Source organism: Podarcis bocagei, assembly GCF_964188305.1.
Source record: "Podarcis bocagei genome assembly, chromosome: 2".
Taxonomy (NCBI): Eukaryota; Metazoa; Chordata; class Lepidosauria; order Squamata; family Lacertidae; genus Podarcis; species Podarcis bocagei.
Window position 1 is genome coordinate 32,674,619 of NC_138126.1, and position 24,366 is coordinate 32,698,984.

Genomic DNA, 24,366 nt, shown 5'->3' on the forward strand with positions numbered 1-24,366 from the left:
ACTGGGCAATCTCAGCTGCTTTGGTTTCCTGGTCCTTTGGATTGCCCCAGGCGCCTGTCTAGGTCTGGGATCCTCAGTTGCCATTTCCTCCTTCGCTCACAGACAGCTTTCAGTTGCTGTTGTAGCAGAGCGGCCGTGCTAGCCGACCCTTTCAAGTCATGTGTTCTTTCCTGGAGGGAGCTGTTTAGAAGCATCACTGCTTGGGAACTAGAGAGAAAAGGCTGTGAGGCTAGAAGATACCTTGTCATACCCTCTGGTATTTGATAGCCAGGGGAAAGAAATGTATGCTTTCTATGTTGAGGTCCACAAGGGATTTACACAGTATGATAGCAAGCCAGCCCAATGCACGAGTTGCTTCCATGGAGTCATTCTGGTGACATGCCCTATTTCAAAACATGCTTAAAATAGTCACTTTTAAATATGCATTTCCCTGCCACACGGGGGGGGGGGGAACCCACACATTTAGATGTCATGAATTTGCACGTATTTGTTGTCACATAACATTTCGCTCCTCAACAATGAAGCAAATTAGAATTTCAAAATTCAGGTCAGGATAGCAAAGTTTTGAGGTCACTTCTAAAAACCGATGATATTTTCCCAGCCAGGTGTAACAAAGGCTGGCAGATCAGCTGCGGTATTAGCTGCAGATTCAGTACACAGCTATAACAGTGGAAGAACTAGGGACAGAGGAAGATATTCCACATTGCCCTTGCACACCCAGAAAGAAGTCTCGACAGATATAGCACTTGACATGAAGTTCATCATTCTTATATAATGTTGAGATCTGCAGACAATCAAACCAAATTATGAAAGGAAGAGAAGGGACGCTAGTGGCGCTGTGGGTTAAACCACAGAGCCTAGGACTTGCTGATCAGAAGGTCGGCGGTTCGAATCCCCGCAACGGGGTGAGCTCCTGTTGCTCAGTCCCAGCTCCTGCCAACCTAGCAGTTCGAAAGCACGTCAAAGTGCAAGTGGATAAATAGGTACCGCTCCGGCGGGAAGGTAAACGGTGTTTCCATGTGCTGCTCTGGTTTGCCAGAAGCGGCTTAGTCATGCTGGCCACATGACCCAGAAGCTGTACGCCAGCTCCCTCGGCCAATAAAGCGAGATGAGCACCGCAACCCCGGAGTCGGCCACGACTGGACCTAATGGTCAGGGCTCCCTTTACCTTTACCTTTATGAAAGGAAGAGCAGATGGAGCGTCTTTCTAATCGCCAGGAATGTTCACTCAAGCTGGCCCACCTTCCCAAAGAGGATAGAAGGTTGGAAGTTTGGAACTCTACATCTCCTGCTAAGTTCTCTTTATCCTACCCCCCAGCTTTCATCAGGGTGCATTGGCTTCAGGGAACACTCACCAAGGAGCCTGTCAAGCTTGCTGGCAATGGAAGGTAGTTCCATACCCTCTAAGCATCCCTATTTTCCAGTCCTGGAATTACGAAAGCCACCCCAGCTTCTGATTCGATCCCAGAATGTCCCTATTTCCCCTGCCAGCCCCAGCGCTGCTGAGCTTGAGGAGGAGGATGAATAGCTGCTTGTTCTGGGGAATGGTGGCTGGGGGGAGAGCATCCCGTTGCCTCTCCCTGGCCTCTTCATGGATGCTGCTGCTGTCCTCATCCCTTGGGCCACTCGTACCAGCTGCTAGAGAGCTGTTGAGGAGGAGGAGGAGAGGCTGTTTCCTGGGCTACCACTCTCCCAGCCTCTGAGGGCAGTGGAACTGCTGAGAGGGTCTGTAGGGAAGGAGGCAGTCTTTTAGATATTTGGGGCCGGAGTCATTTGGGGTTTAAAACACCGATGTGATCACCTTGAAATGGGCCCAGTAATGCACTGGAAACGATGCATCACTTTTCAAGTGAGAGAGTGGCAGGATAGGGTGGGGGAAAGTGCCTGCGCGGCACTTACTCTGTTTGTGCAGGTAAAAGAAAGTTTGCGATCAGAAGAATTTTGCATCTTAGCATTTAAGGGTTGCCATATCCTCTGATCTAACTCTAGAAAGGCTTCTTCAAAGAAGCTGTGTACCCTTGACAAACATTGAATGTACAGTATTGATTTCTCTTTCTCTCTGTCTTCCCCGCACCTCCATCCCCCCCAAAAAACCCCCACCAATATAATTTGGTAAATCGCTTCCTGCATATCCTTCCTTTTGTGAAGGCTTTCTAAATGTGACAAAGCTAGTGTCAGGGAAGCATAGAGCATGGCCAAACTAATTTGTTGTCTGAAGTAAGTCACTTCACATCATTGATAGTTATTAAATGACAGCCTCTTAAGTAACCGTGGAGGTACATACAACTCAAATGTAAGCTCTCTGCACTGACATGCATAAAGTAGAAGAAAAAACCCACTTATCTGAAAGTACACCCTTCTTCAAATGCCTGGGCAAATAATAAAAATGCTGAAGTTCAGGCTTTTAAACTATCTTGCTTAAAACCTAGAGGTCTCCGTAAGAGTTGCCTTCTGGAATATTAAAGGATCAATATGTGTCACTTAGCTGAGCCTGGGTTCCGACCATCACTCTCCACTTTCCTGTTGGAGCCAGACCAAAACTATACCAGAGCTCCTCAGAAGAGGACCCCATATTTGGCTCTGGCACTTAATAGAGATCAAGGGCTGTCAGGAAAGTCTGACAGTCCTACTGAGATCACCACCTGAGAAGGGGCACCTTCAAAAATGCATCCATTCCACCACATGGGGAGCCATTTTAAGTGAAATTTATTCATTGGAAGTTGATTGGCAATTGAATAATTGTATCGATTTGGAATTAATTGATATTGATTTGGCTATTACTGGTGGAACATTGGGAAACTAATAGAAACTTATTTGAACAAGAAGGTGTACTACTTGCAGGGAGGCACACTTTGACTTGTTCCCCCAACTCTAGACCTTAAAATCATCCCTTGAACCCCAGGAGCAGAAATCCAAGTAAGGCTAATCGGAGGTCCAGACCAGGTGGAGAGCCCCCCCCCCTCTTAAGCCTTGTTCAAGAGGTAGAAGCCGGAAACAGCAGAGGCTCAAGACGAGGTCCTGATTTACCCTAAGAAGCAAGAGGACAGAAGAACCAGGCTGCTGGGTGGAAGATACAAAACACCTCTGTCTCAGCTCCCGTAGCTAGTAAACCTGATATATTGGAAGCCTTGGTCCCTGGTCTGCTGGCATTGCCAATGAGATGAGAATCTGAACCAGGCATCAGTGTTGGCAGGAACAGGGCACAGATATTACAATATGTATCAAAAAGTAGATGCAGCAGTGAATTTAACTACTGACTTCTGCCATGCTGGTAAGGCTCAGAAACAGCACCCAGACAGCTTACATAGTGAGACAACTGCACTTCAGACAGGTTTGGATCTTACACACATCCCATGAGGAAGATGTACTACTTGCAGGGAGGCACACTTTGACTTGTTCCCCCTTTTTCCAATTATTACTTTATGTGTAGGTGGTGGTTCTTGAAGCTACAAACATGAGCCTGACTAAACTGCGGGAGGCGGTGGAAGACAGGAGTGCCTGGCGTGCTCTCGTCCATGGGGTCACGAAGAGTCGGACACGACTAAACGACTAAACAACAACAACAACAACAGGTGGTGGGAACAGAAGAGCTGCCCCAGCAGGTTCCTAATAATTGCTAACTCTTCACCTTCTGCTTTTCCCGGCCTGTACCTACCAATCTCCACTGATGAAAACAACAATGCTTGTTCTACTTCCTAACTGTTCTTCCGGAGAGAGAGAGTTTCATCTCCCCGTAATGTCTGACATCATTCTTGGCTGTTGCAACATATGGCGTTGTGATCTCCCACCAGTTCTACTGATCTTCAGATAGCGGTTAGCAGTTTGGTCTTCTCGCTCGCTTGGTGATGTAATCAAATATTGATTTCCTAGGATGATCATTTCTCCACATATTCTATCCCACAATGCACTTGCCCATTTGTGCGGCTTCATAACATGCCTATTCAGAATTTTCTTGCTCTTTATCTCAGTGGTGGAAAGTTCAGTTCAGCCCTTGTTGGAAAAGCTTCCTTTAGAAGAGTCAGTACTGGAGGTGTTTTTGATCCCTTGAAGAATGTGTTGGATCACAACGGTGTGGACTGAGCAAACACAACTGTTTGGGTTGAACAAGGAGTCAGACACAGACTTCAGGGAGCCTTCAGCATGGTGCCACCAATGCCCCCTTCCCAATGCAGCTGTGCCATAATTTCCCCCTCCATCCCAGCCACCACAGCAGCATCGTCACTTACTGCCATCCCCTTGCTCTCTCCTTTGCCTGAGGTATTTTAGTACTGGCAGTGGTGGACTCTCCTTCATTGGAAGTTATTAAACAGAGTTTGGATGGTCATCTGCCAGGGATTCTTTTGTTGTGCTTATTGCATTGCAGGGAAATGGAGTGGACGATCCTTGGGGTCCCTTCCAGATCTGTAATTCTGTGAGTGCGAACAGGCTGGGGCATTGCATTTTTGGGTACGTTAAGATGACAGGTGACCACTGCAAATGGGAACCCAAAGAAGGCATCACCACCACCTTCTGCTCATAAAAACAATGAGCTGAGGACCCGGTAATGAGGGTGGTGAGAGGCCCTTCTGAGTCCTGAGAACCTTAGTCAATGTCAGGAATGAGTCAGCTCCAAGTGAAGATTTACAGCCAACTGCAGAAAGCGGCCAGGAACAGAGAGGCTTAGATTTCACTCAGGCAGGGGAGAGCCGACAGCTGCAGAACAGCCAGATGATAAGGCAGTAGCTGAGAGCAGGCCAAAGCTCACAAGAAGCACAAACAGGAGCAGACACAGAGACGGCCTCTCAGAACAAGAAGAGGGGGGAGCTGATCCACTAAGTCCGAAGTGTAGGCGAATGGGAGGGCTGCTGGATAGGAAGCAAAACAAGAGACGTAAGGGTTGTAAGTTCCATATCTTCTGTAGACACCGGAAGGAATCTTCAGAAGGGCCATATTGAGTGATGATGCCAGAGGCTTTGTTAGAGCCGTTTAGGGCTTTGTTTTTGCAAGAAACACTCCTTTTTAATTACCTACGTTTACTGTGTTATCAAGCTGGGAACCTGGACTCCTGACAGCCAATGTGTGACCTGTCCAATGACTGGCGCCAGTCTGTATTCTAAGCTGAATGCAATATCAAGCAATTTCTAAGTGTGGCAATCTAAAGTACTGAGGCAGGGGTGGGGAATCTGTGGCATCCTATAATCCCTGACTGTTGGCCATGCTGGCTGGGGCTAATGGTAACTGGGATCCAAAAACATCTGGAGGGTCACGCATAAGGGAAGGCTTGCACATGAATGTACATCAGCTGATTGCATCTCACTGGATTATTCACCGCTGCATGTATCAACATGACAATATTGTGCTTCATGCAACGTGTAGCGATATGAAATTTCAACTGATGGTGTTAGATCTGTGTAATACACCACTAAAGTATGCAGAGCCCTTTGATGTTTTGGTGTTCTCATCACTTGCTACCTGATCCTTTTAACTGGCGATGCTAGGGATTGAACGTGGTACTTTTAGCACACGAAAAGTAGGTGCTCTTCCACTGGGCTTAGCAGATGCATTTTCCCTTTTCTGTCCCTTCTTAGGTGGCCTTCTTCATTTTATTTCGATATGTTTCTAAGTATGTGCATTGGGCTGAGCACTTGCGTGAATATCCAAAGGATACTGCAAAGGAAGTTGTGGCTTTAGAGTGCTGTATCGCACTGCTGTAAAAAGTTTTCCAAATTAATATGTAGGGCTGTTGCTGCCCCAAATCACGCCATTAATATATTTAGAACACAATAATCTTGCTAAGTGGTCATGGCCATCAGCTAAGAAATACCTTGGTAGTTAGCAGTCAAATTGAGCACATAAAACACAGTGATCTAATAAAAGCCACATCTAAAGGTACCTTTATGTGGCACAGCCTTCTGGGATAGAGGAACAAAACCAAGTGTTACCCATAACCTAATATGATGGGGGAGAGCAGGGAAATGCAATACAAATTAAGAAATCAGTTCAGGATTTATGGGTCCCTCTGAATGAGGAACAGTGTTGCCAACTGACCGAGGTGGGTTGCATGGCTTGCTTCTGTGTCTTTAAGAGCACTTGTTCCATAGATGAAGCTTTTCATGGTATACTTATATATATATTATCACCTGGTGATGTTTACAGATCATGCCGCTCTTAAAGGCCTATCAAAAAGCTGCCAGATTTCTAGAGACAAGTTTATTTCTCTTTCTCCTACAAGAATTATTTAAGGTCAGTTCAATACATTCTGGTTTTGAGAATCCAATAGCTTGCACTTACATTGGTCATATGTTATATATTTGATGTTAGCCACACTGAGCCCGGTTTTGGCCGGGGAGGGCACGGTATAAATTATTACTACTACTACTACTACTACTACTACTACTACTACTACTATTAGGTAAGACTTGTAGTTTGGTATGGTGATGGATCTTTCCAGGGGGCAAGGAGAAGATTTGCTTCCTTGCCAGCTTGTATGAAAGAGAGGCAAAGGCAGAAGAATAATATTAAGATTAGGCAGGAGCCTTCACAGTACTGTCTTCAACACCTGATGAAAACCTTTATCGTTTAGGCAAGCATACCCATAGATTCAATTTCATTACAAGCATTTGGTTTTAAAACTGTTGATTTTATCTATACAGTGGTACCTCCGGTTGTGGATGGGATCCATTCCGGGGCTCCGGTCGGATCCTGAGGATCCTGTTCTGTGCATGTGCGTGGCGTGTAGAGTGCTTCTGCGCATGTGCGAGCAGCAAAACCCGGAAAAATACTTCCGGGTTTACCACTTTGGCAACCCAAAGTTTGCATTACCCAAGAGTAACGTATAAAAACTTATAGTATTGCTAATAAGATTGCTGTTAATAATATTGTAATCGTTTTATTTATATTCTGCTTAATACAAAAAATAAGACTTCTGAGAGGTTTGCAAGGGTTAAAACCAATTACACAAACATATCAGTTGCACATCTGAATCTTGTTAAATAAAGATATAAATAAATAAGCATCCTGTTTATTTATCACTGCTTTTGTTCTCCAGGAGGACCAGGAAAAACAACTGCCCAAGCAGAAATCTCTCTGTGTGTGTGTGTTTTAATGAAACATTTACAGACTAGAATGCTGCTATTTACAATGGCAAGACCGTCACCACAGCAGGAGGGGAAGTGGCATGATATTTCAGCCTAGCCATTTCTTGGCCTTACCGCCAATACTTTATATTGTTGGTCCGATAAGCGCTGCTTTAATCTCATCATTTTCATGTGTGTATTTATCATACCAAATAAGCCTATGGGCTTAGCAAAGGGAATTAATACTACAGAGCAAAGCAAACCTCTCCTTAGAATGCTAAACAAGGACGCGCAGGTTCTGCATGTTATGCTCTGTGCATGCTGGATGCAATTGGCAATGGCAGGGAGAGGGGTTATTAAAACAACTGCAGCGGAGGAAGCTGCAAGAGATGAAAGGGCAGTGCTCACTTTTCAACAGCAGGCTGCATGCACACGCCTACGGTGACATGCCATCACTCATTTTTGAGCTGTCCCGGTGAAATCACGAGTTACATAGGTGGTAGATTTCTGAAGGATGCAAAAGGCAGAACCGATGCATGGTGAAAGGAGTGATCAAGTTAATTTCAAATTTTCTGAATGCTTTTCTGTGGGATGTGAAACACATAGCAGTCAAGTACAACATTCCTAGAATGGACATGCTAGGGGATGCTTTGTACCACTCAGGAGAAGACTTCCTGTTTTCCTCCTGACCTGGGACAAACTTCCTCTGCATGTGACAAGATGTAGGCGCTTCATTTTGTTTTTCTTCGTGTTAGCTAACTCCCTTGTGGGATAGTTCCACATGTATATATACTTTTGTAACCTAAGTCTGCCTTCAGGGACCCAACTGTGAACTGAATGAATGTGAGTAAATTACTTTTATATTGACTTTAATAAAATTGTCATCTCTATTCTTTTTAAGAGGGACAGTAAGGAATCTTACCAGGAATCTTATATAGAGAGGCTCAGACGAGCCTGCAACAACAAGCAAACCACTGTGTGTTTAAAGGGGAATGTTTAAACTCTGCTAAGATATAGAACTTGCTAACCCAAGTTAGGAAGGATATCATTAAACAATACATTCTCTCCTGCCTCCCTGAACATTCCCACATTTTCAAGCTTATGCATTCTTCTACAAGGGGAAACAAACAAACAAAATCAAATATAACGCAAAAACTGAAGTTACTTACATAAAATTAAAATACAGAACACTGTGATCCCTAAAGAAGTGTGGGTGGGTTCGCACACACACATATATGAAACCCATCCTCCTTAATAAGGTTGTGTGAAAGAGTCCAGGCATGATGAGTACACCAGAGCAGTTTGTGCCCCTCATTTCACTGTCCCTGGTTATTGCACAAACAGCTCAAGTGAAGAGAAACTTGTGAAGAAGCGCAGGAAGACTGCATGCTCATTTATTTATAGCAGGCTTTGCAGTTTCTGAAAACACAGCTTTAATCCTGGGCTGCAAAACCACTGGTGAAATGAACATACACCATGATAGATTTTCTCACCAAGGGAAGAGTATTGCTTCTACCTCAGTAGATGATGGCTTGGTGGAGCCACACCACTAACCACAGTTGAGGTGGGGGTAAGGCAGCACCTAGGCTAGGTCAGTGTGGTGCAGACACATCAGTGGATTGGCTTTGCCATTGCATTTGCATTGTGCTGACCTTGCCCTTCCTCATCTACTTTCCAGTAAGCAGCAGCAATGTGGCCCACCAGGGGTCATCTGAGCAATGATGCCGCTCCATGGTGTCTGCTACTGTACTACAAGTTGAAAAGCATTTTAGATATAGCTGGATGGAACTACTTCTTCATCTTTCCCCTCTTTATTGATATTCATACAATTTAACAAATTCAATTCAGTTTCAGCACAATATTCGCTTAACATTTTGAGTTTTTTTGTGTATATAATTTTTATCAATTTTTCTGTTTTACAATTTAAAATACTCATTTTACATCCTTAAGATATCAATGGCTTCCCTTCTTCTCTTTCTATGGTTCATTTTACATGTCTTAAATCCCTGCATATTTTACAAAAACCCTACCATTCAATATTCCATTATTGCATCCATCAAAACTTATTTATACTGTTGAATTTATCTTAATGCTGCCAGCATAGCTAGATGGAATTTCTGTTATTCCTGGCCATTGGCCGTACAGGCTGAGGCTAAAAGAATATAGATGATGACAACATCTGGAGGGTTATACGTTCCCCGTCACTGAAGCAGATACAGGTATGTTCAACTTTCAAAGCAGGGACCATAAATTGGGAAGAAGAGAAGTTATATCATCACCCAAACAGAACAGAGTTTGCTAGACATTCTTCGGTATCACGAGACACCCAATAGTATGGAAGCAGATAATGCAAATTAGTTAAACCTAATCTGATGAGGCAAGATTCTGCTATGGGACCAACATGCAGAAGTCTATTGGTATAGAATTGATAGCCAAAATTATCCTATCTCTAAGTTTAATTCTTTTTGGGTACAGATTAGCACTCTGCCCTTGGGTCCCAAGCAATCAATTCTCTGCAGAGAAAGTAGGTGCCACATGCTTTTTGTCAAGCTGTAAGTATAGGAGTTATGCATGAGTTGAAAATAGAACAGCAACAAAACAACAACCCCCAAACACTTTCAGTTGCACACTATAATGTGAACAAACACAATGGGCAAGCATTGATCAAATGTCAGTTATGGTACATCGGAGAATGTTTTAATCAGTTTCCCTTCCCCATACTTTCAGCACACAAATGAAGATGCAGGACTCTGCGCTTCAAACTTGGGAGGAAAAATAATGGTTTAGATAAGATCAGGCAAGAAAGATTTTAGTGCATGAAAATGGTGGTTTAGTCAGGGCTCTGAACTCAGTCACATAAACAAACATCCTTTTGATTTCAGCAATATTTACATGTGTGTAGCTGGGTGCAAAACTGCAGTTGCAGTCCACTTCTTCAGGGTCGTTCCTGGACTAGGCCTGTAGAGACAACAGGTTTAAGACTGAGGGCATGAGTATAACAAAAAAGCTGGGAAGATCTGGGGTGATACCCAGGAAGAGGCCCTTATCTTTATTTATTATTATTATTAAATTTATACACTGCCCTACACCCTGAAGTCTTGCATGCCTTCTCCTTTGTGACTTTGATTCAAGAAGGTGACTCCAAATCCTATGATGTTGGTGGACAGAGGCAGAAGAAGAGAGGAAAAGGCCACAAAGATTACATTGGAAGCAGTGGCGGAGTAAGCAGGGTGTGGGGGGTGCAGTCCGCCCCGGGTGTCATCACTGAGAGGGTGTGTGACAAAATGAGTTTGTTTTTTGTTTTTGTTTTTAATGGGCTCATGAAACTTTTTAGGAGTGACATGGTGGCTTAGGCGCTTGCAGGTTCTGCACTGCCTCAAATAGCAGCATGGGACTTGCGTCTGCCTACTGACTCTCCCATAGCCGCCCTACAGCTGAGGGTGGTGGTGGTGGAGAGGTTCCAAGCATCAGAGAAGATCACTCTGCCCCCATGGACGGATTACCCTGCCCCCATGGGTGGATTGCACTGCCCCCAGCTGCAGGACACGTCCCCACACCAGGCACCCGAGCGGCTAGTTACACCACTGATTGGAAGCTTGAAACAATTATTTGCAAATACAGTCATGTGACGTTCTTTCAGGTTATGTCCCGCGGCGACCTGGAAGTACCAGAAAGGGTTACTTCCGCGTTCCGCCGCTCGCACATGTCCAGACGTGCAAAATGTCACGCGCATGCACCGAAATGGTGAATCGCAACCTGCACATGCGCAGACATGCCGCTGCGGGTTGCGCTCTTTTCATGCTGTGAACAGGCCTCCGGAACGGATCCTGTTCGCAACCAGAGGTACCACTGTCATTTGTTTGCAAATATAGTCATAGTATTTTTTAAAAAAACTTTCATTAAAAGGATTGAGCTGCTGTGGTTCACTCCTGTACCGTAAGTTAAGGCACCCACCTGAACCTCCACTCCACGGAAGCTTGTTAACAAGTATATACATGTCCCTGATCACATGTTGCACTTTATGTCGTGTTAAATGAATTTGTTTACCTGCCCCATGATTTCAGTTCCCACAAAACTTAGGTGTGGCCATATGTCACCAAGGATGTGTGATATTTCAAATTGTGAGTTGTGCCAGAGTTGTGGCATGCCGTGGTGAAGTTGCATGGTGAATTACTGGGAGGAGATTAGCAAGAACCAATCTGAATTCAATTTGGATTTGGATTTCATTTATTATTGTCAAATGTCAAAATGGCAGCAGGGAGAAATATACATCTGAAGCTTGAATCACCAAAATGGGAAATTTAACAATTAGTCTGAGTAAAAATATGCATAACGGCTAACTCTGTGTAGACCAATTGTTTGTACACCTTATTTGATTTTTATGTGCGTTTCCAGATAGATATTTATTATGACATTGGTGCTGCTCTCCACTCAAGTTTTTCTCAGGCTGCATAGGACATCATTGGGATGAAAATTCGAGGTCATACTCCCCCCTCCCCATTGAGTCAAAATTTACCATTTCCATAGAAAATCCTATAAGTTACAGAAAGGCTGTTGCCAATGATGTAGTGAGATATCCAAATGATACCAAAGGGAGACCAAAAACTGTTTATTTATGCAACAACATCAGGAATAATTATTTTAGTCCCAAAATGGAAGCAACAAGAAATAGCAACAAAAGAAGAGTTGCGGTCAAAGATGATGGACTTTGCCGAACTGGCAAAGCTGACGGGAAAAATCCGAAACCAGCGTGATCAAGCATTCCCAAAAGACAGGAGTAAATTTATACAATATTTAAAGGACCATTGTAAGCAATTAACAACGCTAGCAGGGTTGTAAGAAGATTTGTAATGTTAATTGTTTGTACCTTTTTATATTTATTTAAAAATTGTGACACTTTGAATGAATGAAACGTAAATGGGAAAATGTATAAAGGCTATTATATAAAATATCCTAGAAAACCAGGAGGAGGGAGGGAGGTGAGTCAACAGGCTCTTAAGAGCAAAAGAAGTAAAATGAACAATGAGGATGTGTTTTAATATTATAAAATGGAAATTTAATAAAAATTATTGATCAGGAGGTCGGCGGTTCGAATGCCCGCGATGGGGTGAGCTCCCGTTGCTCGGTCCTGCTCCTGCACGTTCAAAAGCACGTCAAAGTGCAAGAAGATAAATAGGTACTGCTCCGGCGGGAAGGTAAACGGCGTTTCCGTGCGCTGCTCTGGTTCGCCAGAAGCAGCTTGGTCATGCTGGCCACATGACCCGGAAGCTGTATGCCGGCTCCCTCGGCCAATAAAGTGAGATGAGTGCTGCAACCCCAGAGTTGGCCACGACTGGACCTAACAGTCAGGGGTCCCTTTACCTTTATTATAAAAAATGATATATCCAAATGATCCATTTTTTATATTAAGCCCAGGTCTGGAAGTGCCCCCAGACTGAGACAGAGGAAGTGTTGTTGTTTTTTCCAAAAAAGTACTCTTCACTTGGGGCCAAAAACTTGAAGACTTGCTGCTCTGAGGGGTGGGATTATCTGAAACAACAACAACAACAACAACAACAAAAACAACAACGTATTATAAACAGCCAAAGTAGGAATGGAGTTGTCTGAAAGAGTAGAAGTGAGGATTTTGAACAAGTCTGGATAGATATGCTAAATGTGACCTTGGCCTTGAGTGATGAGTACAAAACTGTCGACTGCCAATGGAGTTCCATGTGCAAAATTGAGGTGGAGGACTCTGTCCTTATCACACTGTCCACATTCCCACGATACATTTAATGCAGTGGCTGGGGCAACCCAATCATATAGGCAGGGTACAATTATTACCCAACAGAATAATAATAATAATAATAATAATAATAATAATAATAATAATAATAATAAATCAAACCTGAAAAACTTCTCTAAACAGGGCTGCCTTCAGATGTCTCCTAAAAGTCAGATAATTGTTTATTTCCTTGGCATCTGATGGGAGGGTGTTCCACAGGGTGGGCGCCACTACCAAGAAGGCCCTCTGCCTGGTTCCCTGTAACCTCACTTCTCGTAGGAAGGGAACCGCCAGAAGGCCCTTGGCGCTGGACCTCAATGTCCAGGCTGAACAATGGGGGTGGAGATGCTCCTTCAGGTATACTGGGCCGAAGCTGTTTAGGGTTTTAAAGGCCAGCACCAGCACTTTGAATTGTGCTTGAAAACGTACTGGGAGCCAAGGTAGGTCCAAGAATTCTGGGAAGCTGTAGTTTGTTAAGGGTGCTGAGAGCTGCTAGGAGACCCATATTCCTGTCACAAAGCTATGGTTTAAAGTGGTTAAACAATCAATCCATCTTCACATAGAACTGTAGCTTTGTGGGGGAAATAGGTTTCTCCTAAGAACTCTTTCTTTGTCCATGGAGTTTTCTTGGCAGGGGTACTGGAGTAGCTTGCCGGTTCCTCCTCCAGGTGGATCATGTTTGGTCACAAAGAGTCAGATATGACAAAATGACTAAACAACAACAACAAGAACTCTTTCATCAAAGTTATTTAGGGGAAGCCATGACTGTTCAAAATGTTATGTTGTGAATGTGTGGCCACTGTCGGTTTTCACCAGCATTGATTAATGGTCAAATGGAGGCATCTACTTGTGTAGGAATCTGACAAATAGATGAGGTGCATAGTCAGGCATGAGGAGACATCTGGAGCTCTTGCTCCTCTCAATCCATGAGGGCAAGCTTGTCTTTTAAACAATGGGATCACAGGATGACTGAAACACATTAAGGATAATTAGGATAACTGATCTTGCAAACAAACGCTGGAAAGCGAGACGATATATCACCACAGAAGCTTCTAATAGGCCGATTCATAGCCAAAGATTAAAAGGGAGTTGATAGGATTGTCCATATCTTCCTTATGCAGGAAGGTATTGAGACTGAGTAGAACTCAGCTGTTTACACAGCGTCCCCCCGCCTACAATATTTAACTAGAAACACATTGCGTCACGTGTTTGCCCATGTGGCTCATCGGAAGTGGAAACAAGTATACATGTATTGCTACACTGTAGTTACTACGAGGATCTACGCCTGACCTTTATTGCCCCAGTTCTACAAAAGCGTAAAAATGAACCAGAACTGCAACGTATGAGAGCCTTGATAGAAGATAAGGTTCCTGAAATTACGATCAATGTGGCCAAATTTTGTGTAGCCGCTATTAGGCGTAGGAAATAAGAGCTTTCCAATGTCAATATGCAGGCGAAGGCAAATACTTAATTTTATGTATGTTATCTAATTTTAAATTGCTGTTTTGGCCTAATCTGTATTGAAATTGTCCTTTGTTTTTTCCGGTGCTAAGCTTTGCTGACTAGTTGTACGAGTTAATCTGGTCTGTGACCATTTAATAAAATTTGACTTTGAATATTTAACTAGCATGCACCTTTTCTCCCAACATCCCTTTCCCTCATGGGCACATCCAGGCCCTATCTTAAGCACATGCACAGAGCACTCAGTAATTGTTAGGCACTTCACCAGACAACAAGAACAACATGATGGTGATGAATAAAACGTTCCTCAGAAATCCATCGCTCAAAGATGTTAGGTGGAATTTAAGTTAGGAGCTCAACATGGCCCCTTTTTTCATGAGGTAATTTTTATTAGACATTTTGGTTTTTCTTTTCTTTTCTGTGTTAACTGGCCATTGTTTCCAAGAGAGGAGGAGGACGTGGGTGCCCGAAGCTGAGCTACTGTGCGAAAACATGAACCGATCCATCATCTGGAAGAAATTGTGGTTAAAGTGCTTGAGAAGTTCACATTCAAATCTTTATACATTACTTTAAAGAGAAAGAGTGAGTGAGTGAGTGAGTGAGTGAGAGAGAGAGAGAGAGAGAGAACTAGTTTCAGCTGTCGAAGCAAGAGACTGATAAATACAATGGAAAAGAATCATTACTCATTCTAAATGGTCTCTTCTCAACGTCTGCACAGTTAGCAAATAGAATTTGGACTTTCTTTTCAAAGTTTTGATCAAACAACGTCACAAACATGTATTCATCACTGTCAACTGCTTCATGCATTCTGTATCAGATACCTTGAAAGCCTTGCCTTCTGGCATTGTTGGGGACGAGCGGGGGGAGAGTTCCATTTATAGTTTCCCGTCAACAGATGGAAATGTTTCACAAGTGACAACACCTTTTTTAAAGTTCTTGGCCTCATCCTGCCTCTAGACTGGTTTAGAGATGCAAGGCACAGCTGGTGATGATGACACTGCAATATCTGGATGGAACCGAAGCAATACTTGCCCCCCCCTTTTTTAAAAAAAGAACTCTCCTAGTTAAGTGTTATTTTTGCCTGCAGGGCAGGAGTAACCATTATATTAAGTACTCTACAGCATCCAACATCAGCTGTAGTTTAATTATTAAGAATCTTAAAATGTTTCTCCCTACTGCAATGTGAAGCCTTATACATCCAAATTAAGATTTCACTGAAGACCTTGTCTGCATCTTTCTTTCTTTCTTTCTTTCTTTCTTTCTTTCTTTCTTTCTTTCTTTCTTTCTTTCTTTCTTTCTTTCTTTCTTTCTTTCTCTCTCTCTCTCTCTCTCTCTCTCTCTCTCTCTCTCATCCATCTATATTGTATTAGAGGACAGTTACACCACACACCTGATGGGTCACAGAGGTGGAGGGGTTGAGGCACTGGTAAGATCATCACGGTGCAAATGCACTGGCAGGAACACCGTATTGGCTCTGCTGGTGCGTTTGCACCATACAGACCTCACTGCCACCTTTCCTCACCCTTTCTACCTCCAGGTAAGTGGCAGCAGCACAACTAGCTTGAGGTCTTGCTATCTGCTACTGGTTGTATCTCACCTTCCCCCCTAAAGAGAACTCACAGCATCATGCAAAGATTTCTCTCACCATTTTATCCACACCACAGCAATGATATGTGGTGGCTGTCTGCTCAGGGATACATAAGTGCATAAGGAGAGCCTGCTGGTTCAGGCCAATAGCCATCTAGCCAAGCATTGCATTCTCACCTTGGCCAACCAGATCCCTGTGAGAAACTTGCAAGCAGGACCCCAGCACAAGCCTCTCCTGTGGTTACTAGCAGCTAGCATTCAGAACCATTGCTGCCTCCAACTGTAGCGGCAGAGCCTAGCCACCATGGCTGGTAGTCATTATGTACAATACAGTACATAGTATCCTTCACTGGCTCCTAATTCCACCATGGTCCTTTTCCTGACTTAACATACAACCTTGCAATCCTTTGAAACCCTGGTTTCAGAGGTTCATTAATAATAATAATAATAATAATAATAATAATAATAATAATAATAATAATAATTTATTATTTATACCCTGCCCATCTGGCTGGGTTTCCCCAGCCACTCTGGGCGGCTTCCAACAAAATATTAAAATACAATAGTCTATTAAACATTAAAAGGCTTCCTTAAACAGGGCTGCCTTCAGATGTCTTCTAAAAGTCTGGTAGTTGTTTTTCTCTTTGACATCTGATGGGAGGGCATTCCACAGGGCGGGGGCCACTACCGAGAAGGCCCTCTGCCTGGTTCCCTGTAACTTGGCTTCTTGCAGCGAGGGGCGATGCGCTGCCTTTCAGGCTTGTCATGCAGATTAAATGGAGGTGGGGAGAACCACTTTGACTCCGTGAAGGAAAAGGTGGGATACAAATGAAATAAATTAAATAAATACTGAGTCAGACCATTGGCCCATCTAGCTCAATATTGCCCATCTAGCTCTCAGCAATAGGATTTCCTTCCTTAAAAGGTATTTGGATCAATTCTTTTGTACTTGCTGGGGGCATTCTGTTTGTTACCTAGCTTTCTTCTGCCGTTCCACCTTGTTTCAATATGTTGGTTTTCATTGACTTTAGGCTTTTGTTCCATTTTCTGTTCAATATTCATCAGCGACATCCCTCACCCCCAGCATTTGTGGCTGCTTTCTTTCTTTATCAAAGTCTACCCTGCTCTTGCTGCCTTCAACACTTAGTCCAATGCTCTAACCACTACACCACACTTGCTCTTCCTAAGGCAGTTTCCTATGTAGGGGTGCTGTGTCGGTCCAGACCTTTTCCGCAAGGTGAGAAAAGCTGCACATTTTGCTTGTCAAATATGGGGTCGTGTTGTTTTTCTTCTTCTTTGTCTTATGGATGGGATAGGAATTGCTCTCCTTTGCAATCTGTCTTCACAAGAGGGGGAAATAAAGTGTTCAAGTGTGTTCCTTGCTCCCCCTAAAAGCTCAACAAGCAGGAGAAGGCATTTTAGGGCTTTTGTTCCCATCCCTGCCATCGCTGTACTTCTCCTGATTAGCGATTGTCAACCCCATTGTTTAGCAAATCTTTATATTTCCCCCCACTTGCAGTTCTTAAGGACACAGTTTCTTTCTGGTAGCAAAGAGGAGGTGGGGAGGTGAAAAACACGTAATTCTCTCTCCACTACCACTCCCCCCCCCTCTCCTCCCCCTGCTGTGTGGAAAGAATAAGGCTAAGCAATTGTAAGTTGAACCACCTAGTGACAACTTTTCACATCTGAAAGTGTTAACAAAGAGGCCGCATGTTTTCACATATTGAAAGCTCTGATTATGTCAGGCCAAAATATAGAAGGTAAATGTGCATAGAGCATGGTGGGGGAGGGATAAATGATTCCTTTTCTAACTACGCACCTGCAGTACTTTAAATGAAGCTGTCCCAGTGTGGGAGGGGAAGAAATAGGGGGGGAAGAAATAAAGAAAGCTGTTTAACAACAAGGAGGGGGAAATACCAGGACAAGGAGGGCAATTGGATAAGATATTTTGTTACGGAGGCCTTGTTGTTTCGCAATTGCTTTCCGCCTCCTTTGCTGATGTAAACTGTTAACTGTTTGTGACAGAAATGTGCCGCTCCCAAAAATAAGAGCAGGGATGTTCGTGGGAAATGAAATTGTCAACAATGCAATTGAGGAATTCGTTGGACCTTACATTCTTGGAGGGACATGGGTGGCACTGTGGGTTAAACCACAGAGCCTAGGACTTGCCGATCAGAAGGTCGGCGGTTCAAATCCCCACAACAGGGTAAGCTCCCGTTGCTCGGTCCCTGCTCCTGCCAACCTAGCAGTTTGAAAGCACATCAAAGTGCAAGTAGATAAATAGGTACCGCTCCGGCGGGAAGGTATACAGCATTTCCGTGTGCTGCTCTGGTTCACCAGAAGCGGCTTAGTCATGCTGACCACATGACCTGGAAGCTGTATGCCGCCTCCCTCGGCCAATAAAGCGAGATGAGCGCCGCAACCCTAGAGTCGGTCACGACTGGACCTAATGGTCAGGGGTCCCTTTACCTTTACCTTTACATTCTTGGTAGAGTTTGAGTTCCAACAGATATCAGGGTAGTTGAAATCTCCCATGGCTACTATATTTCTCCTTTTTGAATGTTTGGTACTATTATCTAGGAAGGCATTGTTCAAGTCCTCCATCTGGCTTGGAGGTATATAGCAGACACAGCAATGTCACTGTTGTTTTTACCCATTTTTTACCCATATACTCTCAGGTTGCCTTCCATGCTCTAAGTCATGGATCTCTTGTCAAATGTACATCCTTTACATACAACCTCCCTTCCTGTTTTCTCCATTCCTTGCTTTCCTTTCCCAGAAGGTGGAAGAAGCAACAAGGTGGTCATCTCTCTTGGACCTAATCCTCATCAGCAGGGGTGAACTGAATGATGAAGGAAGGGATCGTGACCTTTTGGGTTTCATTATATACAAGCGTGGGAAAGCTGAGTGGAGTCCAACATCCACACTGGACTTTAAGAAGGCTGATTTCAAAAAAGTTTAGGAACTGCTAGGTAAAATCCCATGGTCAGAAATACTCAAAGAGAAAGCAGTCCAAGATAGGTAGGAGTTTGTTATAGGTTAAATATTGAAGGTAGAAATGCAGACAATTTCAACAAGAAAGAAAAGTGGGGAGCACTTAAAGAAGCTGGTGCGGATGCATAAGAAGCTTACAGAGGAACTGAGATGTAAGAATGGAATGTATAAGAAATGGAAGAAAGGAGAAATCATGAAGGAAGAGTATACACAAGTAACCAACAGTTGCAGGGAGGAGGTTAGGAACCTAAAGCTTAGAATGAGCTTGCAAACAAAATAGTTTTCTTTGGTTATGTTTGAAACAAGAAGAACAAGCAAATAGTAGGTCCCTTGCTTGGAGAAGATGGAGACTGAACTTGTAAATTAAGAAGATGGAGAAATGTTATTAGGTGACAGAGAGATGGTAGAACTGCTCAGCTCCTACATTGCCTCATGGTTTGTCTCCCTTCAGAAAAACTAAACTGTAATCTACGTTCTGATCTTAGTTTAGCTCTTGGAAAGACAGAAGGGATCACTTGATCCCATATATCCTTGTTTGTAGAATATCTGAAGAATCAGGTTAAAACATTAGCAGGGGTATTGTAAATTCAGCAGTGTAAAGTATTAAAAATATAGGGCAGGGATGTCCAACAGGTTGATTGCGTTCGACTGGTCGATTCTTGGGCGGTTCTGTTTGATTACAGTCAATCGCTGGCTCCTTTTCCTTTGCGGTGTCATAATAGCATCCGGACCCGCCCCCTTGCCCCACCCTCCATTTTCATATGATCGCTGAAACAGAAGACAGAGTTTTTGCTGTGAGGCAGATTGTTTCCTTAGTGACCTGTTCCCCTTTACTCAATTTTGACATATTCCTCTCCATAATGGCACATTCCTCCCCCCAAAAAGCTCAACAACTCGACCCTCCCCCCATGGGACATCCCTCACTAAAAAAGGCTCAACAACTTTGGTCTTTGGTCTGCACCCCACAAAAGGGGTAGATCGCTGAGACTGCAGACTCTTGGGAGTTGGACGTCCCTGATACAGGGGGAAGGGAGAAATATGAATATGTGGGGAATATGTGGGGAAATTAGTCTTAATGGATAAATAGAACCATGGAAGCGGGGGGAAGGGAAGTCAATGATGGAATGTACAGTTATATTCAAAGAAATGTGAAACATTGTAATGAAAAATGATAAATAAAATTATAAAAATTGAATTTTAGGTTTATCATTTTAACTCATTTTTATTCTCTTGAGTCAGGAGTATGCTGGATGACTGTGATCAAGCAGTATACATGAATGGCTGAAATGAATAAATTCATCATATCCTGAGATCATTCCGTGAGCTTCATGGTTGAGTGGGGATTTGAACCTGCGTCTGTACAGTTGTAGTCTGACACTCTGCCCACTGTGCTATGGTGGCTCCCTGCTGCAGACATACAACATGGATGCCTCAAACGAGTGCTAATTAAGAGGAAACAACAATGCCTACAGTTGTCACACAGGCAGAAACCTGAAACATGGAGATTAAGTGGAGATAAGGGTATAGACTATAGAGCGTGCCCTGTCCAATGGCTTGAGAATACATGACAGCAGGCTTTATCATTCCTCACACCCTTCCTTTAATCTTTTGCTTGAAGTGAGATTTGCTCTGGGCTAGTAAAACACATGCTACATTTTTGATGACAGAAGCACAGAGCAGAAGTAACAGAAACACAGTGAACTATTTGTTGCACTTGATTTAACATCCCCACGACAAAATGCTATTTCATCATTACGAAAAGCAGGAATCTTGAAATTGAGAATTTCTATCATCAAGGGGAAACCAAAGTGAGAATGTGATCATAGTCTTCATTTTTGCACTTGGCCACATGGCACCAGAAAGGTTTTTTTAAAAAAACAAATAAAATAAAACCAATTACCAGTGAAGCTAGGAATATAATGGGAAAATATGTGGCTCTTCTGAAAAGAATATGTGTCCCACATGAACATGTGAGTGATGGGACTCCATATAAATCCATTTGTGGTGTTGTACCAGCCAGTAAACCCCTTCATGGATCACTGCCTTGCCGTGGCGAAGGGGCTTGAATAACTCAGAGAAGCTATGAGCTATGCCATGCAGGGCCACCCAAGATGGACAGGTCATAGTGGAGAGTTTTGACCAAACGTGATCCACCTGGAGCAGGAACCAGCAAGCCACTCCAGTATCCCTGCCAAGAAAACTCCATGGACAAAGACAACAGGCATAAAAAAGTTATGACGCTGGAAGATGAACCCCTCAGGTCAGAAGGCATCCAACATACTACTGAGGAAGAGCGGAGGACAAGTACAAGTAGATTCAGAGCTGATGAAGCGGCTGGGCCAAAGCCGAAGGGTCGCTCACTTGCAGATATGCCTTAGTTGAATAAAGCAAGCCAGATAAAAAGCATGATAAACACTTAAAATAATTAAAACAATAATGTCAGTTTAAATTCAGGGGAATGCTTGCTTAAACAGGTGTGTTTTCAGGAGCCGGCAGAATGCCAGTGCTAATAGAGCCTCTCACATTTTGGCAGGGAAGGCATTCCACAGCACTGGTGGCACCATTGAAAAAGACCATCTCTGTGTTTCCAGAAGACAATAATCATTGGGTCATTGCAAAACAAGCCAGGTTCCCTTTGCTGATCATAATGCCATTACCGGGCAATTGAGAGGATTTTTTCTTTTTTCTTTTTAGGTTACCTGGTCCAGAGTTATTTATTACTTTGCATGTTTGCATAACAGAACATAAAAACTAGTTCAGTGGCTAATAGGCAGCCAGTAAAGCAGTTCGAAAGCACATCAAAGTGCAAGTAGATAAATAGGTAGCACTCCGACGGGAAGGTAAACAGCGTTTACGTGCACTGCTCTGGTTCGCCAGAAGTGGCTTAGTCATGCTGGCCACATGACCCAGAAGCTGTCTGCAGACAAACACTGGCTCCCTCGGCCAATAAAGCGAGATGAGCGCCGCTACCCCAGAGTTGTTCGCAACTGGACCTAATGGTCAGGCGTCCCTTTAAAGACCCCTTAGTATTTGTGTGATGTGTACCCGATAAGGAGCACCACTCACTACCCAGGCTGTAGCATTCTGTACCTTCTGCAGTATCACAGCAGCTACAATGGAAATCCTACCCAGAGCACACTGCAATACTCCAGACATGATGTCACCAATGCATGCATTACAGTGGCCAAATTATCCATATCCAGGAAAGGGGGATGGTTGATGCACCAGCCAAAGCTTGTGATAGGTGCTGTTTGCCACAGTGGTTCTCAATGAACAAAGAAGGCTCCAAGAGCGCCCCTAAGCTGCATATCAGTTCTTTCAGAAAGAAAGCAAACTTATGACAAAATGGGGAAGGACTATTGTTCAGTGGTGGAGCACATGATTTACATGCCAGAGGTTTCATGTTCAATCTCAGACAGGGCTGGGAATGTCCATGTCTGAAATCATGGGGCACCATGCTGCGTAGACAGTTCTGAGGTCAATGGATCAATGATCTGCCTTTGGATAAGCTACCTTTCTACCTTTCTAAATCAATGAAAGACACTTTCACTACACCTCTTACATGCGCTGCTACCTTGACAGTTGCCTCGGAGCATCTGATGACACATTAAGGTGTCATGTTGTGTAACACCTCATCTTTTCCTTTCCACAGAGCATGACATTTCAGGACAGGCAGTGCTGTGAAATGCAATGTTTGTGTGAAAATATGGGCTGCTCTTTTTGCACTATGACACGGTTGTGCTCTCAATACCCAAATAATGGGAGAGTAGCTAGATAAGGAGGGGGGAAGGAACCATTCAAGCTGTGTGTCTCTGTGTCATGCAAGAATAGCGTATTGGCTTGGGTTTTCTGGGATATACAGCAGTTGTGGTGTAGGAGTGAGATTATTGTAGCTAATCCCACAGCTGGTGTTTCACGGCAAGAAATGTGGAATGCCCCTAGAACAGCATTTAGCTCCTTTCAAGACATTATTGATGGTGATAATTTACCACAGGCTTTGACACCTGAGATGTGTGTTTCCACCATATCCTTGTGACATCAGTGTGCTTGAACTGTTTTTAATTATTTTAATTTGTTGTTACCTGCGAAGGGACCTGCTGGTGAAGGATGGGTAGTAGTAGTAGTAGTAGTAGTAGTAGTAGTAGTAGTAATAATAATAATAATAATAATAATAATAATAATAATAATAATAATATGTTAACCACATTCTTCAGCAGAACCCGCCCTGCCCCCAGCACAGCTTACAAATATCAGAAGTCATTTCCTGCACTTGGGATTAAAAGCAAGACACAAAAGGAAAAGGGATTGTGAAGGAAGAGGAAAAAGAAAAAGAAGTCATTAGTTCTTATCTGTAAAGTTCAGCACATAGTAATGCAGCAGCTCATGAAACTGGATCTAAGTCAGGGATGCAGTCCTTTCAAGTGGTGTTGGACTACAGCTCCCATCATCCTTGACCATTGGGCATGCTGACAAGGGCTGATGGGAGTTGGTACCCAACACCATCTGGAGGGCCACAGGCTCCCTATCTCTGATCCAAGCAGAAGACCCGCAGATGGGTGGAAGTTCCTGTTAGTAGCATCCACATTGGCAATAACTTGCATATACTTCTGCAATGGGATATTTTAAAGGCAGTGATCAGTGATCTCCTGAACCCTAAGCAGGTCCACCTACTTGCCTGACCCTGGCCTCTCTGCTGTGCTAGCCCAGAACTGGCACAGCAAAAACAAACAAAATCCCAGGATTTTTTCTGCCAGCTTTCAGCTGTCTGGTGCATGTGGCATTGCTGAAGATATGGAGGTGGCTGCCCTGCTCTGTTAAACCCCACTGGTGCCCATCAGGGTTTTTGAATATTTCCTCGATAGAATTAGCCAAAACTCCCAGGGGAGACAATTCTGCACTTTTCTATTCATTCCCTATAGATTATTCATTGATGTAGTACCATCAGGGTTATTTATGGAGTGCAAGAGGACAGGTCCCTGCCCCGAGGTGATTCCAAACATAGATTTGCCACAAAGGAAACAACAGGGGAAGGGAAGTAGGTTGGATGACCATCTGTCATGTGTGAACTAGTTGAGATTCCCGCATTGCAGGGGCTTCGACTAAATGGCCCTTGGAATCCCTTCCAACTCTTATGATTCTAAGTTGAGGTAGGGGTTCTTTCTGGACAAGCATAGATGCAGACCGAGCTACAGTGTGAAAGGCTTCACTTTGGGAAAGGTGGGCTAAATTTGATTAAAGTCATTTCAGTTTCAGGCAGATCTTGTAATTAACAAATCAGCTCTAGGTGAGGGCATTCAGATCTGCTTTGATAACAAGCTGCTAAGCTCAGTGGGTATTTAGTTCGTTTATCCAGATTTAAACTTCTCTGTGGATAGACTGCAGCGAAATGGAAGACAAAGGCTGGTAGACCATCCTCAAATGTATTAATGCAGGATTAGCGATTAAGGGGTTGCTATGGAGCTGATTCATAGGTAACAAGGGGGAGAGAATGTCAAGGAATGAGAA